Below are 15907 nucleotides of genomic sequence, written 5' to 3' on the forward strand. Positions count from 1 at the left end.
AAAGTGAGTTTCAACAACGTTGACATTAGGCAAGTGAAAGGAATAGTCTGAACTTGCCCCTCCCCCAATATTTGATGTTCAGGGGATGGGCAACACATGCATGCTTTGAAGCCTGGGTATATGGGACAAGCTGGCCTGCAGTTTCAGAGTACATTCTCAGCTCCCACCGCCAACCTCTTTGCTACATAAAGAGACCTTCCTTCCCCTTTGCCTCTAGCCTTTTCATACACTCTGTTGCAAACCTAGTATTGATCTGCCTTCTTTGCCAACTCTGTTTTGCCAGTACCACAACTGACCATCTTGCTGGCCCAAGGAGAGTGTCCTTCAAGACTTCCCCTTCCCCTATGAAAGCCAACTTCTTGGCCATCTAGAACCTAAAAGCCCTGGGCAGGGGCAAGGAGAACAGACAGATTCTCTCTGTAAGGAGTTTTGCTTGATCCCTACTCCCTTCTGGAGGAAAATGAAGCTCAGTACCTCAGACTTTCCATGGGACTTTACCCAGACATCTTGTTTCCCTATATCTTACTCTCCTTTGGATAATAATAATAATTAAATTAATATTGCAATTTAAGATTTGCAAGGCACTGTACATATATTATCCCAGTGAGCTCCATAACATCCCTACTAGATTGGTACTCTATCTCCATTTTATAGACGAGGAGACTGAGGTAGTTATTTGTGTACTTATCCTTCCTCCTCTTAGCTTATAAGTTCCTTTGGAGCTGGGCCTTTGTCATACATAGAAATCCTTTCTCCCAGGGAGGAAGGTTATGTTGGTACAGTGATACAGGACATGCTGGGGGTGGGGGAAGGGAGTGGTAAATAATGCCACACAGTAGGAGATGGTTGATGCCCTGGTGTGCTAATAAACTCCTTTTGTCTTATTTCCTGAGTTTGCCTTAATTGGCCCCGGGTGAGGCCAGAACCAGCATTTTCTCTTTACCTCATTGTGAAGAAAAAGTAATGGACAGCCCTGTTGGAAGGACTAAAAAGTTCGTCCTTAATCCTTTTCATAAATTAATTCCATCCTTTTTTAGCAGAAAGGGGATGAAGTTTTGCTCTTAGCAGCTAAGTCAGGCTTCAGTTAGCATCATAAAAGGGTTCAATTGAACTCAAACATCAGATTTTTTTTAATGATTTAAACATTTACTTAGCTGATATACTTTTCCCTGACCTTTAATTCCTGATAAAACAAAACTAATTACATGAAGTCTTCAGTCAATTTTGAAAATAGTCTCTATTATTTACTGATCCTATCTAATTAGTTCTAATTTACAAGCCAGCTGAAGTGCTATTAACAAGCAGGTGAGTTTAAATACTGAGCTAGAGTCAAGGAAATCAGAGTCAGCCCCAACTATAATAGCTGTGTATGACCTTGGGAAATCACTTAACCATTCTGAGCCTCACTTTCCTCCTCCGTAAATGGGGATAATAATACCTGCATATCCTACTTCACATAATTGATATGAGAAAGGCACTTTGCAATCCTTGAAGCAATATACTATAAAAATCTAAGTGATGGTAAGTCCCCTTGAAAGAAATACTGAACACCCTAGTAAATTCTGTCAGATAGGACAATGGTCCATTAGAATATCCATTTGGCCATTTGAGGCCAAGAAAGCTTCATCTCCCCTCTTTTCTAAGGGGATATTATCTATGAAACCAGCCTGAAAGGGACTCACATTTGAAGAAAAGGACAACAGCAGTCAAAGGGTGGGGGAAAACCACAAGCAGAATGAGACCTTGTGTTTATATACCACTCCCTCCAGCCTCAAGCCAGGATTTCCCACAATTACCTCAAATAAGTTCCTTTGGTCCCTCTTGACCTGGAGTAAACAGTGTGTTATTGTAAATTTTTGCAGCTGTGGAAGCTCAAAAAAGATCATTCATAATAGAGCCCCAGGTGAATGTGGGGAGGGAAACTCAGGATTTAGAGCTAGATCTAGAAATCACTCCCATAAGGAAACTGAGACCCAGAGAGCAACTGATTTGCCCAAGGTCACTCAGCTAGTAAGTAGCAAAAGCCAGAAAGTAAAACTAGGTCCTCCAAGCTCAAATCCATTGTTCTATCCACTAAACACAACATTACCTCCTACTAATCTCCTACCCAGACCAAACCTGTTAGGATAAGCCTATTGGCACATGGGAGGTTTCAGTGGGAAAAAATGCCAATTACGCTATAACCTTGTTGAGAAGTGCATATTTGTGGTGAACCTTGATCTCAAGGATATCTGCAGAGCAACTGCACTTGGACTAGTACTACCTTGGACAAAGGGTGTCATTTCAATACAAATGACTCCCAGATCTTCATATCTAGCCCTTATCTCTCTCCTGAGTTCCAGTTCTTCATTATCTACCTACTGCTGAATATATCCACCTGCATGTTCTCTAGGCATCCCAAACTCATAATATCAAAACAGAACTCATTATCAAACCCACCTTCTTCCTGAGTTCACTATTTCTGTTAATGACCCCACTCTCCTTCCAGTGACCCATGTTTTCAATCTTGGAATCCCTTTCAATTTTCCCCTCTCCCTCAATCCCCATATACAATTGGTTGCCAAGTCTTGTTTGCAATTTGTAGTGAGAGGCATGATCTAGGTGAAGGTCTAGCAAAGGAGATGGAGGAATGGTCAGATAGGTAGACAAGCCAGGAGAGAGTAGTGTCAAAGGATGAAGAGAGGTCAAGGATGAAGATAGAGAAAAAGCCATAAGATTTGGCAATTAAGAGACCATTAGTAACTTTGGAAAGAGTAGTTGCAGTGATTTATGAAGTCAGAAATCAGACTGGAGAGGGTTAAGAAGAGAGAGTAAAAGGAAAGGAAGTGGAGGCATCTATTATAAATGGCCTTTTCAAGTTTAGCCACAAAAGACAAGAGAGATACGGGACCATAACTAGAAAGAATGGATAGATCTAGTGAGAGGTTTTTTTGTTTGTTTTTCATTTTTTTTAGGATTGGGAGATGGGCATTTTGTAGGCAATAGGGAAACACCCAGTATACAAGGAGAAATTGAAGATAAGTGAGAGAGTGCAGATAACAGAAGGGCCAATCATCTAGAAAGGGGTCATTTGTGCATGTAAAGAGGTTTGCCTTGGAGAGGAAGACTACCTAATTATGTGAGATATGTGAAAGAGGAAAGAGTGACAAAAGGTATTTGGGTGATGTGAGAGGAGGAGGAAAGGAGAAGAGGAAGTCTAGGCAAATGACCTCAATTTTTTCAGTAAAATAGGTTCTTAGCTGAGAGACTAGTGGGAGAGCCGTGGGAGGTTTGAGGAGGGATGAAAAGTATTGGAAGAACCACCATGCTAAGTGGGCTAGTGAGCTAATTAGGGAAGTGTAAAAGAATTGTTTTGCAGGACTAAGGGCCCAGTTGAGATTTGTAACATAAGACTCAAGTGCCATCTCAAACTGGGTCTTTCCTAAGCTTCCCATTGGTTAGTACTCTATCACCCTTACTACAACAACAACAGGCATTTACAGACACTTTATATTATATTACTATACTATGTTTATTTATATATTATTAATATTATAGATATAGATATTTATAGGCACTTTAAGATTAGCAAAGCATTTACATATAGAATCTCATTTAATCCTCCTGACAACCCTGTTATATAGGTACTATTGCTGTTGTTGTCATGTCTGACTCTTCTTGACCCCATTTGGAGTTTTCTTGGTAAAGATACTAGAAGGGTTTGCCATTTCCTTCTCTAGCTCATTTTACAGATGAGGAAACAGGCAAACAGGATTAAGTGAGTCATCCAGGATCACACAAGTAAGTATCTCAGGCCATAAGTTGGAAAAGACCATTGAGCAAATACAATGAGTTAGAAAGAAATCAGGCTCAGATTCTTAGAATGTAGCCACTGCTCAGATTTTTTACAATCTAGCCAATAGCTCACAGGTGCTCAGATTCCTTAAGAGTCTGGCTAACATGGCAGATGAAAGAAAGAAAGAAAGAGAGAGAGAGAGAGAGAGAGAGAGAGAGAGAGAGAGAGAGAGAGAGAGAGAGAAAGAAAGAAAGAAAGAAAGAAAGAAAGAAAGAAAGAAAGAAAGAAAGAAAGAAAGAAAGAAAGAAAGAAAGAAAGAAAGAAAGATCAAATAACCTCCTAACCATGGGGGAAATGAATCATTAATCTCAAGATCAGGTGATCAAATTAAGGGACAACCAATCAATTAGATAGGGGTAGGAAGAGTTCTATGTGTGTGTGTTGGGAATGGATTATGTAAAAGAAAGGAGGGTGGGCTAGGAGAGAGGAAAGTATGAAATAGCATCTGAGTTAATAGGGTCTAAAGTTATATGGATTCCTATGAGAATTCACAGGCCAGGGTGGAACTCAGATCATGCAAAGGAGTAATACCCACAGGAGCCAAATACCGTCTGTGAGCTTACAGCAAATTTTTGTTGCCTAAAGCATTCAGATTACTCTGAGGGGTGTTTGGTTGGCACTAGAAAAGAAAGCACGGCTAACTGTCCCTTATCATTGATGTTTCTCTCCAGGCAGAGCCTCCACAGTTGCTGGCTAGAGGTCAAAGGCTAGGAACTGCAATTATCACCGTTTCCCAATCCCCAAATCCTTTTCATGTGCAAAAAAAATGTCCCCTAACTGACAAGGGGCAAGGAGCAAGGAAACAAAATTATAGACTGGCTCTCCAAGATACCTTCTTTACTTTCTGAAACACTTCCCTCTCATCTTAAAAATGAATTGAAGAGGGGCAGCTAGGTGGTGCAGTGGATAGAGTGAAGGGCCTGGAGTCAGGAAGACTTCCTGGGCAAGTACTTAATCTCTTTTGCCTCAGTTTCCTTATATGTGAAATGAGCTGGAGAAGGAAATGGCAAACTATTCCAGTGTATATATGTATATGTATGTATGTATGTATGTATGTATATATATACATGTATATACTCCAGTATATTTGTGCCCCCCCCAAAAACCTGTAAATGGGGTCACAAAGAGTCCATCAAAACTAAAAACAACTGAACAACACGATGGTTACCATCTAAACTTAATATTTGCCTTGTTAAAAGTCAAGGAACCTGCTTTTGGGGAAAGAACTAAGTTAGGTAGTTAAGTAAAAGATGAATCATGAGAGCAAGAAACCACGAAGGACAATTCAGTCATCTAGAAGTAACCCAATTACACATTTTAAATGCCAAAATTTTTAGGCTTCAATGTCTTTAATTGATGTTTGTTGATTTTCTGGATCAAAAAACTCCCTCAACTCAGACTCCCGTAATCAAAGTTTTCCTGATTTTCATTTTCATTCTATCCATTCCTAATGTGATGACCGATTTGGTTTCTTGCCTTTCCAGATGGACTGCTAATCTTCTACCTTCACTGTTACCCCAGCTGTCAGTTCAGCATTGCCCCACCTCTGAAAATCTTCATTAAAAATACTGAAGTATGTGGTAGCCACAGCCAAATCCTCAACATTAAGCATAATGAGTGAGCCCTGGCCTAAGTCAGTTCCCCCCTCCCCACCACCACACGTCCATACACAGTCACTAATAAACCTCCTGAGCCTCAGTTTCCTCTTTTGTAGAACAGGAATAATAATGGTTACAGTACCTACCTCATCAGACTGTATAACTTTGGAAAAGCTATTAAATTCCTCTCAGTTTCAGTCTTTTCATGTGTAAATTGGGAATGATAATGCTAACCATAAGCCTATAGTTGTTGTTATGAAGAAAGCTCTTGATTAACTGTAGATTGCTATATAATATTATCATTAATGAAGTTTTAAGTCTTAAGAACACTGATCAGTGCAATAACCAGTCAGAGAGATTATGGACTCTTAGAGTTCATTCTGACAGACGGATGATGGACTTAAGGTGCACAAAGAGACATTTATTTTTGGAAATAGCCTATGTGGAAATTTTTTTTTTATTTGACTAAGCATATTTGCTACAAGGGTTTTGTTTTTCTTTTCTTTCCATTGGGGGAGAGGGGCAATATGAGGGTGTGTGGCACAAGTGATTGGGTTCCCCAAAAGAGAAAAAGACTAACAAGCTACTGGAAGATTTTTTCAAGAACAGAAGAGAAAAAAAGCAAAATCAGAAGGAAGGTAAAATAGGCAGGTAAAACAGCTTTGAAAGTTAACATTTGGAATTTATTACATACTTCAAAGGAAAAACCAGGTGCACATAATAGATATTCACAGTTTAATAGATAATTCTATTTTCTATTCTTTGCATGAGGAATACTCATTTTATTTGGTGTTAAGTGAAAAATAATAACAAGTATTAAGAGATGGATGTGCTGCTCTTAAGAATGAAATTCTGATAAGACAAAAAAGAAAAGTCAATTCTAACCATATCCTTATTGCCTCTTACTTTGTATTACAACAATAACCTCCTAATTGGTCTCTCACTTTCCATAATCTCCCCCTCTCCAACCCAACTTCCACGTGGCTGCCAAACACAAGTCTGACCAAGTCATTTTCATACCCCCATAGGGGGGTACGCATAGGATAAAAGCAAACTCACCAGCTGGGCATCTGGCTCTAATTTACCTTTCAGGATCATTTCATACTTTTCCCCTTTCCACACTCTGTGGTACTGGCAAATTAGCCTTTTTGTTGCCCTTAACGCTCATCATTTCATCATCTTTGCATAGGCTAAATTTCCATGTCTTAAATATACTGCCCTCTCTATCTCTCCTGTAAGAATCCCTAGTTTCCTCCAAGGAAACCCAGTTCATGTGTTCTGTCCTACAGAAGGCTTTCCTTGTGTTCATACATGTTTATGTTTTGTTTATCCAAATTGCATTGTACTTATCTGTTTAAATGTCGCATTTCTACTTGAATCTAAGCCCCATGAAAACAGAGACTTCTTATTTAGGCATTTAATAAATGCACATTGGATTGGATGCTACCAGATAATCCACAGATAAGAGATCTTGTTCTCCATTTTGTCCCTCATGCTGGTCACTGGGGCTCATTTCCTCAGTTTCCTTGGCTATAAAATGGGTGTAATAATAGCTAAAGGGGACTCAAATAGAGTAATTTAGTTATTATCTTGTTAAATAGAAATGTATACACACACATATGTATGTGTATTTGTATAAGGTTAATTGTCTAAGAAACCATGAACTTTTCAACATAGTTTTAAAAAAGTAATTATATATACATACATATGTGTATATATATAACTTCTTTATATATATGTAAACTTCTTTTTAAAAATTACATATAGATATATACATTTCTTCATATACATCCACAGATATATGTACATTTCTGTGTGTCTAACATATATTAATATATACATTTGTAACACATATTAATATATACATTTCTGTTTATCTAACACATATTTATATATGGATATATATTTCTTTTTTAAAACAATAAAAAAGAAGTTTGTAGTTTCTTAACCAATATTCTTCCCTCTTCTTTATATCTTTAAATGTTTCTTGGTGGCTGTTAAGGAGATAATAAAAAACAAAAAATTTAAATAAAAAAGTAGATTTCTCATTTTTGTTAAGTAGGATGGGGGTTCAGATCTATTCAATTAATTAGTGAAGGTTCCTCCCCTCTCCATTTTCAGTCATTTAAGATGAGGTAAAAGAACATACCCCCTAGATTGCCTTTGAAACCAGTGAGAAAATGCCTAAGGTAACAAGCCACTAAGAGACTAGGGCAAGGATGGGAGAGTAGGGTTGGTGAGGTTGGAATGTTTGTACCCAAGAGCAAATTAAAAAATATTGCTCTCATACCTTATGACATAGACCCACACCTTCATCCATGGAATTGCTACCAATGGAGCTGCAAAAAGCCCTGCCAATATTATTTTGAACCAAAATCCACCTAATGACAACTTTCACAGAATGATCCTTGTTCTGCTATAATTCCTTCACATTCTCTGCCTAAGATTCCTCTTAATGCTGCTGCTTTGAATTCCCTGGATGCTTTCTCTGCTTTTGGCTATCTGTGTAGTCCTTAGAACCCAGACTATCTCACCACTTACTAACCCCTAGTTATCCCACATAGTTAAAAACAAAACAAAACACTTCTATTCTAATTATAAGCTTCTAGCTTATAACTAGACATAGCGAAGGAAATGAACCATCAAAATTTTAACTTTCTCTTTTAAATTCATCTCTGAGTCCATAAGTAGAAAGATGGATACTGAGCTGAGCTGATGATTATCTTCTTATATAGTAATTTTCAATTGAATCCAATTGACAGTATACCTTGGAGTCATAAGTCAGAATCTAGCTTGCTATGTGGTATCTAGCTCTGGGCTCACGTAAAGAGAATAATGTGAATTTAAGGAAGGAACCTCAGAGAAGAGACTGGAAATATGTAGGAAGATGTCCCCCTGGCAGTCATAATCATCTGTAATGCCTCACTCCATAAAGGCACCATGGTGAAGACAAGGAATACTACACTTAGAATCAGGAAACCTGGATTTAAACCACAACTCTGACATGTATCCATGCCGCCGCGGGCAAGTGATTTCACCTCTGAGTTTGTTTTCTCCTCTGTAAAATGGTGGGTGATAATAATACCACATATCTCATATTTAGGAGGGAGGGGGAGGAAAGAAATGAAACTGTCTTGTCAATCTTAAATTGTTATAAAATGAGTTTTTAATTATTTCAACTACAGTTACATTTCCAATAAGGAAATGCCCACCTGGTTCCTCCATTTAAGCATTCGCTTATTAAAGAAAACAACCCAAAACAGCGGAGGAATAACCATGGGCAAGTCACTCCATCTTTCTGAGATTCAATTCTTCCTTTGTAAAATGAAATTAAAACATGCACAACCTCTGGCTGTAAGCCAGCAGCATCAACAATGGTAAAGTTTCTGTGTTATGTAGCCTGACTAGTCAGGGGAGTTGATAGTTGTCAGGATAGGTTGTAAAGTAAGGACAGTATGCATTCACAGGGCATTTATACAATAGAAAGAACACGGGCTCTGGAACTAGAGGAATTGGGTTCAAATATTACCCCTGATCTTATCACTTATGTGACCTTGGACAAATTGCTCAACCTCCCTGGGCCTCAGTTTCTCACAAATAAAATGAAGAAGTTAGATTAAATGACCTCTGAGGTTACTTCCATTGTAGAGCTATGATCCTATAAGCGTCAAAATAATGTGTGTAAGTATTTTATAGCCATAAAGGTACGCAGAAATGTGAATTTTCATTTTGTGTCTTGACAAGGATTATGCATTGTTCACAATTCTATATCACTTTATTCTAGTACTCCATTTGACATACTTGAATTGAGTATTGAGTAAAATGATATGCAGATGTGAAGAAGAGGGGTTTTTTGAGGGAGAAGCGGGTGTATGGGATGTTCAGGACGACTAGCACCTCTGGTGTGAGGGATTGCCATGTGCTTTTCAGGGCTGCTCATCCACCATTGGTGTCCACCCATCACCCAACTCTCACTGGTGGCTCCAGGAAGCTGTAGTATACTCAGCAGCCATGCCCTGGTAAACTACGGGACCAAACCAGGTTGAGGGTAACTGACGGGCCTCAAATCATTAGCCAGATTATTCCAACCCAAGGACACAACCTTTCTACTGTGTTTTGGGATTCTCCTGAGGAAGAGAGAAATCCTGCTGCTCTCAAACACTCCACTCTCTTCCTCGGTGTGGGGATGTGATTTTGACTGACCCAGAGTAACCCGTCTCAAGATCATCCTGTTTTTATACCTTGAGCTGGGCTTTTTGATAGTGAACTCAAGATTTCTGCATATTAATTGATCCTCCTGGCCCTGACCCATCACTTCCCTGATAGCCTTCACCTTGGATCATTCAAAGGTCTTCTCCTGCCACCTCCTTTTTTCATTGGCTCACAAGGAACCCCAATCTATTTTCTTCTTAAAGGCAGAGCTAGGCTCCTCCTTCTCAGTTCCCCAAGCTTGCTATAGTATCATAGAAGTTGCTTATCAGTAGCAACTTCACCTCGTCAGTCCCCTTCCAAACTTGTGTATCATCTTTGACCGTGCCCTCTTTTACACATTCCCCATCCAAACAATGGCCAAGTTCTCTAGATTCTGTCTCCACGTTCTCTCTCAAATCTGCCCCATTATCTCTATACTCACGGATCACACCCTAGACTATCTGAACCAGAGGTTTATAATTATTAAGCCAGGAATGCCCAAGGCTTGAAGGTGGTGGATGGGAGGGAGTTGAATAATAACGGTGGAACTCTTCTTTTTTCACTTGCTAGAAAGATAGTCTTTAGAGCTGAGGCCTTTGGAGGTTAGCAACATTTGTGCTCTAGGAAATTCTAATTCCTAGGCTAGAAACCCAAATGCTCGAGCAAGACACTTGGAAAGATCTAATCCCCCTTTTTCTTCTTTGCTCTATATGTTTTGGGTACCTGTGCATAGAAGGTTTAAATTTTGTATTTCCATTAGCTGCAATTTCATTAGTGTGGCATTACCTCCTTGGAGCATTTGAACAACTTCCTATTTGTTCTTTCCAAACCTTCTCTTCTAAAGCAGATAAACAAGAAAAGTCATTTTATTAGAAGGACCTTGCTTTATTCTGTAGAAAGCAAATGATCCCCCAAAAGATTAAATTCAAATTTCCAAAAGGAGCTACTTCAAGAGTAGCCAACATCCCTCAGAAAGTAAGTAGCCAAAACACATAAAATACGGCGGCTTATATGCTGGTCCATCAACACATTATCAATGGTGGTTCCCAATATCTCCAGCAGAACTAAGCCTATTGGGGCAGCTAGCCAGCGCAGTGGATAAAGCACCAGCTCTGGATTCAGCTGAGTTCAAATTCGGCCTCAGACACATAACACTTACTAGCTGTGTGACCCTAGGCAAGTCACTTAACCCCATTGCCTAGCCAAATGAAAAAAAAAAAATCAAAAACTAAGCCTACTAAACCCTAAGATAAGATCTTGGCACTTCAGTATTTGTCTAGTAGATTGCAAACAAACACATGAGGAAGTTCCTAAGGTACTATAGTAAGAACCCGGCTGAACACTAATGGGTCACTTCTGTGCACGGAGAACTTTATCTCTAGTACATAATCCTCTGCTAAAATCCTCCTCTGAGGCCTCATTTTGGCATAGTGGCATCACTGGGAATGTCAAAGACCTTGCCAGCAGAACCCCAAATCTGGCTGCCAAACTGGAAAGGCTAAGTGTGAGTCTAGCAATGGACTATACGTGTATCATCGGAAGAATGGCCCAAGTTTGTTAAAATATTGAGTGATGATTGTTTTGAGTATAACAACTCAAGAAAACCATTTACTAGAATATAGAAGGACTGGGATGGATTCATGTCACTGCAGGGAGATGCCACACTAATGAAATCGCAGCTAATGGAAATACAAAATTTAAACCTTCTATGCACAGGTACCCAAAACATATAGAGAAAAGAAAAAAAAGGGGGATTAGATCTTTCCAAGGGTCTTGCTGGAGCATTTGGGTTTCTAGCCTACGGAACTAGAATTTCCTAGACCACAAATGCTGCTAACCTCCAAAGGCCTCAGCTCTAAAGACTATCTTTCTAGCAAGTGAAAAAGAAGAGTTCCACCGTTATTATTCAACTCCCTCCCATCCACCACTTTCAAGCCTTGGGCATTCCTGACTTAATAATTATAAACCTCTGGTTCAGCAAGAGGCCTATTTCTCTCACTATCTTGTGGTATCATCACTGAGGAGATGGAGGCAAAAGAAGAGCATGGTGACCCCCTCCTCTTCTATCGTGAAGTATCTCAGATTGCATCTCTGAGAAAATGAAATAGGGAGATAGGAGAGTAAAAAATGATGAGGAATAAATATTTTTTCAATATCAATAAATGTTCATTTAAAATAAGTATTTGCAAATCAATAAATGTTTACTGACTAAAACTCAGAGCCCTAATCCTGGTGTTCTTTTCTTTAGACCAAGCTGTTTTATTGGTCTCCAGGCCCTCCTTGTTGTTAAGAGTGCTAATATCCCACTATTCTTTCCATAACTTGGTAGCTGACTAAACATTTACTTACCTGTGCACGTGTGGTCCTCCTCTTTGTAGAATGCAAGCTCTCTGAGAGCAATGACTGATTTTGGCTTTCTTTGTACCACTATTGCTTAGCACAGTGCCTGGCACATAGCAGGCACTTAATAAATGCTAATTGAACAGCCTGGTACTGTAGAAAGTGTGGACTTAAGAGGACTTGAGTTTAAATCCCAGTTTGCCACTTACTCCCTGTATGACACTTAATCTCTGTGAGTTTCAATTCTCTAATCTCTAAAATGAAGAGGTTGGATCATATGCCCTCTACCATTCCTTTTATTTTATTTTTTTAGGCAATTGGGGTTAAGTGACTTGCCCAGAGTCACACAGCTAGTAAGTGTCAAGTGTTTGGTCTGAGGCCGGATTTGAACTCAGGTCCTTCTGACTTCAGGGCCAGTGCTCTATCCACTGCACCACCTAGCTGCCCCTTCTACCATTTCTTCTAGCGCTAAGTTTGTGATACTATGATCCTTTAATATAAACCTCTAAACACCATCATACAATAGCCAAAGATGGTTAGACCAGCAGAGAGCCAGCTGAAAGAAATCACTCCCATTCCATGTTTATGGTCTAAAAGTAAAAAAGAACTTAAGTGCTCCTACCTTTGTGGGTTCTGAGCAGGAGATGAACTAGGTGTCTTGACTCCTCGAAGAGAATTCTTGAGATCTATAATTAGCATCACATGACCTTACTAATGGTCGTTTTTAAGTCAAAACACATGTTTCCTTATGCTTCGTCATCAGAGGAATTTTTCTCTTAATCAGGCTGTTTTTCAACCTAGTTAGCCCTCGGCTGTATTTCTTTACTTTGGCTTTTCCATTTGTTTGCCTTTTGCCGAAACATTGGTTTGTTTGCTTGGTAAGAATCAACAAAGGCAGCATACCTGGTGTTAGTATTTGGTGGAAAAGTTGCTAGTTGAGCTGAAAACCCAAGAAAATCTTTCCGAAAATGTTCATCAGCCCTGCTTGGGCTGGGATCCCCGGAATCTGATAAGGAAGACAGATAATAGTAATATGTCAGACCTCATCAATTCAGAGTGATTGAAGAGGGAAGTTAGTTTAAGTTTACAAAAAAGTCTGAATGAACCAGTGATTTAAAAAATTTTCTCCATAGATTTATTAAACATTAATCTTTTATATACATTTGACGTGATGTCTGGTATATCTAGCTAATCCATTGGTCTCTCCTTTTTGCCTATTAACAATTAATTTTTTTTTTACTTTTTTATTTAAAGTTTTGAGTTCCATATTCTATCGCTCCCTCCCCTCCTCCCTCCCTGAGATGGTAAGCAACCATCTGATTATGGTAATATCTGATTATCTGATTATGGTAAGTAATTATCTGATACACAACCTATATCTATAGGTCATACCTGTGCAATTATGCAAAACATTTCCATATTAGTCATTTTGTACAAGAAGACTCAAAAGAAAAAAATGAAAGAAAGTGAAAAATAGCATACTGTATTCAGTCAATATCAGTTCTTTCTCTGGAAGTGGATAGTATGCTTCATCATTAGTCCTTTGGGATTGTCTTGTATCATTGTATTGCTGAGAATAGCTAAGTCATTCATAGTTCTTCATTGAACAATGTTACTATTATTATGTACAATGTTCTCCTCGTTCTGTCCACTTCACTATGCATCAGTTCATGTAAGTCTTTCCAGGTTTTTCTGAAATCGTCCTGCTTGTCATTTCTTGTAGTACAATAATATTCCATTACAATCATATACCACAGCTTGTTCAGCCATTCCCCAATTGATGGGCATCCCTTCAATTTCCAATTCTTTGCCACCACAAAAAGAGCTGTTATAAATATTTTTGTATAAATAGATCCTTTTCCCTTTTTTAGATGTCTTTGGGATATAGACCTAGCAGTGGTATTTCTGGATCAAAGGGTATGCACAGTTTTACAGGCCTTTGGGCATATGACAGAGTACATTTAACAGAAATTAGTGCCTATAGAATGCATTATTGAGAGTTGCCATTACTATTAAAATTGTGAATCTGCCAACTTCGATCAGGGTCAAAGTTATTCAATCACATTTATAAACACCTACTTTCTGCAGAACTGGGATGGGCCTTGGGGAGATAAGAGTTTATGTAAGCCTTAGGCCTGACCTACTAGAATTTACAATCTAGCAGGACCCTCCACTAGACCCTGGCCCTGGGTACACTAGTCAGGAGAAGTATAAATTAGATGAAGGGATGTCATGTCTTATATTTAAGAGGGGAGGAGGCCTTCAGTCCAGTCAGGTGGGCAGGTGACACCCGTGGGTCAAAACTTTGAAGACCTACAAGTGTAGAGGGAGACCTAGTCCACTAAACAGAAACAAGGCTGGTCTCTTCTCCATCCAGCCATTCCAAAAAATAAGAACCAGTTCATTTTTTAGTATTCTTTTTGATTACATTGTTGTAGTCCATATGCATGTTTTTTTTCCTTCTGCTGACTTAACCTTTTATCAGTTCATACATCTCATATTTCTCAGAATTCTTCACATTCAACTTTTTATGATTTGATACTATTCCATTGGATTTTTATTCTATTTGTTCAGCCATTATCCCTCTCAGTTGACTGGAGATAAGAGATGAGGAAATGCACCCCCCTACTTTCCTTAGGGAAGTGGGTAAATGTGGGTGAATAACATTGAATGTATAAGGCTCACTGGCAGAACAGGTGGTAGCAGTAAATATGGAAAGCGTTGAAATTAAAAATAAAATAACATTAATAAAACTTCTTATTTTAAAAATTAAAGACAAGTCTATGTCCCCGACCAGGAAGAAGAAATTGATCTAGAAATATATTAATATCGAGTTCCTACCTCTTCAAGGACTAGCACAGAGCTTTGCATAAAATAGGTGTTATAAATGCCACTGAATCAAATGACAATAGCAGCACGGCAGGGTTTGATTAATCAATGTTATGACAGAGCTAACCAGCTAACAGCTTAAATCAAACAATTCAATTCACCAAATTTATTTTCAGTTTCCATTATGTGTAAAGCCCTGTGCAAAATGCTAGGGAAAATAACAAATATTAAAGACTCAGGGACAGCTAGGTGGTGCAGTGGATATAGCACCGGCCTTGAAGTCAGGAGGACCTGAGTTCAAATCTGGCCTCAGACCAAACACTTGACACTTACTAGCTGTGTGACCCTGGGCAAATCACTTAACCCCAATTGCCTAAAAAAAAAAAAATCAGTTCTTGCCATCAAGGAGCTTACAATCTAGTAGAAGGAATAGGCACCAGACAAATGGATATAATACAAAATAAATGCATGTGTGTAAATAAAATGTTCTGCCAGATTTGAGAAGGAAGCAATTACCTTCAACTGGAAAAATCAGGAAAGGCTTCATGGAAGAGACGACATTTGAATTGGGTCTTCAAGGAAGTGTGGGATTATAATAGAAATGGGAAGGCAAGGCATTCTAGAATTAGGGAAGGGCTTGAGATATTAGTCTGGAAATGGAGGCCATACAATGTAATGAGAGAGTACAAGAATTGGAGTCAGGGGCATTGGTTTGAATCATAGACCTTTTACTTAGTACCATCTATAAAAATGATATAAATTGGTCACTTCCTCACCTTCTCCTTGGAGCAGGAGGGGACACATCACATGTAACTAGTAGATTCATGTGGTTGGAGTCACACAGCACCAAAAATATTATGCCAATCCAAGCAAACCTTTCCACAGCTGGCCAGTAATTGGCATTTTTATGCCAACATGGGAGTTTCCTCGTCTCGTACTGATGCCTCTTAAAATTATACTGACCTTTCTTTGTCTCCCTCTGGGCCACTCCAACCTAGGCTTGAGTTCTGGGAGAGATGTTCTCTCTTGGACATGTGCTATACCATACCTCCCAGAAACTGAACAACTGGTACTTGGAGTGACAAGATACAGGAGGGGCACGTGTGTCTTCTGT

This window comes from Vombatus ursinus, unplaced genomic scaffold, assembly GCF_900497805.2.
Source record: "Vombatus ursinus unplaced genomic scaffold, bare-nosed wombat genome assembly UNPS02014818.1, whole genome shotgun sequence".
NCBI classification, from domain to species: Eukaryota; Metazoa; Chordata; class Mammalia; order Diprotodontia; family Vombatidae; genus Vombatus; species Vombatus ursinus.